The sequence below is a fragment of the Olea europaea genome, unplaced genomic scaffold, assembly GCF_002742605.1.
Source record: "Olea europaea var. sylvestris unplaced genomic scaffold, O_europaea_v1 scaffold792, whole genome shotgun sequence".
Lineage (NCBI taxonomy): Eukaryota > Viridiplantae > Streptophyta > Magnoliopsida > Lamiales > Oleaceae > Olea > Olea europaea.
In genome coordinates, this window is record NW_019266348.1 from 38,410 (window position 1) to 41,027 (window position 2,618).

The window sequence follows — 2,618 nt, forward strand, 5'->3', positions numbered from 1 at the left end:
ATCACAAGGAGATAAAGAACGAATTTTTCATCGAGTTACCAAAAAATATATAAATAGTATGAAATGTAGATGTAGCATTTTTCCAAGTCATCTTTATAAATTATATCTTGAACAATGAAATTCATCTCCCTTTTATAATGTAATGTAAAAGTTCACTCCTATCATAATGAAAATTAATTCATTAATAACAGAAGTCAAATTATACTATTAAATATAATAATTTTTGTATTTAATCTAAAATTAAAATAAGAAAAACTGAAAATTAAAAAGGATTTAATTTTGAAATTTAGAACTCTTTTTATTTTCTTGTTTTTTCAAGTCACAACAAATTCTTATATGTTTTGAAGGATTTCTGAAATTTGAAATTCCAGTTTTTGCATGATTTTTGTACATTGAGAACTTGTATATTCTGCATAGAATTCTCTGTCCTTCTCTAATTCGAAAACTTGCTACGATCTTATAGGTAACGAAAAATGGTTCTTATGTATCTTTTGGACTTCAAATATAATCTCAACGATTCTTCTGATTCTGATCGTACTAGACATCCCTAGTGTTAAGCCAAATCAAACCTATGCATGATCATTATAGAAGGTTCCACGAGAGCATCAGTAAATCCCAAGTTCCTCCTTAGTTCACCTAGCACTAGTTTTCCGCCCACACGAGTTAGAAAGTGATCAAAATTGTAATTGAATTTCAATATGTGGCGTGATCTTTGCCAAGTCTAATTATGTAATTTTTGAGAATGGGAATTTGCTCAGACAAGGGAAGGCCAGTTTTTGCAAATTTAATTCTATGGCCTTGACTGCAGCAACGATAAGATCTTTGTTTATGGTTACTCCCTCTTGATCTTCTTCTTGGAATGTGCACTTGTATTAAAGATCATAACTTGCAATAAGTATTTAAATGTAAATTAAAAAAATAATATGTAAAGTGTAGACACACTTAAAAAATTCCTTTTAAAAATATTTACATGACTATTATAGTGCGTTTGATTGCTTATATTTTTCATGGAAAATAAGTTTTTTCCGTCCAAATTCCTACTTTTGTGCTGTTTGATTGCCATTTTTTTCCACTTTCGATCACGCGACCATATTTTCTTCAAAATCAAGGAAAATATTTTCTTAAAGAAGAGTATGATTTTATTTTCCCCGAAATTCACTCTCTCTTTCTCTCTCTTATTTATCCACTCTCTCTCATTAACCCAACAATAAAAAATATATAAATATAATATTTTCTAGATTGAAAGTTCAATCAATTAAACACATTTAATTGACAATTTTTATACAAATAAATTCTAGGCAATTGAATTACCTAAAATTTATTTTCTTTCCATACAAATTTCATACTTGCAATCAAATGCACCCTTAATAGTTTATTAAAACTTATTCATTTATTGAATAAGTTTATGGTGGATTTCAACATTTGAATTAAATTTGTTATTTACCTAATATAATATGTCATTAAGTACCGATATTGATTTCATTGTCAAAGCATTAATTGACTTATTTCAATAATTATTAAAATTGTTTATTTCAAGATTTAAAGAACTTGCTTATAATTAGGGATGTCAAAAAGGCCGAGCCGCTCGTGGGCGGTTCGAGCTCGTCAAATCACGAGTCCGAGCATGAACCGAGCGGGCCGAGCCGGGAGGTGGGCCGAGCAGGGGAAGGCCATTTTTTGCAAATTTAATTCTATGGCCTTGATTGCAGTAACTATAAGATCTTTGTTTATGGTTACTCCCTCTTGATCTTCTTCTTGGAATGTGCACTTGTATTAAAGATCATAACTTGCAATAAGTATTTAAATGTAAATTAAAAAAATAACATGTAAAGTGTAGACACACTTAAAAAATTCCTTTTAAAAATATTTACATGACTATTATAGTGCGTTTGATTGTTTATATTTTTCATGGAAAATAAGTTTTTTCCACCTAAATTCCTACTTTTATGATTTTTGATTGCCATTTTTTTTCATGAAAAATATTTTTCCACTTTTGATCACGCAACCATATTTTTCTTAAAATCAAGGAAAATATTTTCTTAAAGAAGAGTATGATTTTATTTTTCACGGAATTCACTCTCTCTTTCTCTTTCTTATTTATCCACTCTCTCTCATTAACCCAACAATAAAAAATGGATAAATATAATATTTTCTAGGTTGAAAGTTAAATCAATCAAACACATTTAATTGACAATTTTCATACAAATAAATTCTAAGCAATTGAATTACCTAAAATTTATTTTCTTTTCATACAAATTTCATATTTGCAATCAAATGCACCCTTAATAGTTTATTAAAACTTATTCATTTATTGAATAAGTTTACGGTGGATCTCAACATTTGAATTAAATTTGTTATTTACCTAATATAATATGTCATTAAGTGCCGATATTGATTTCATTGTCAAAGCACTAATTAACTTATTTCAATTATTATTAAAATTGTTTATTTCAAGATCTAAAGAACTTACTTATAATTAAGGATGTCAAAAGGGTGGCTCGTGGGCGGCTCAAACTCTTAAAATCACGAGCTCGAGCACGAGCCGAGCGGGCCTCGCCGAGAGGCAAGCTGAGCCGCTCGTTTGAACGAGCTACAAGCCGCTCAGCTCGTGGCTCGTC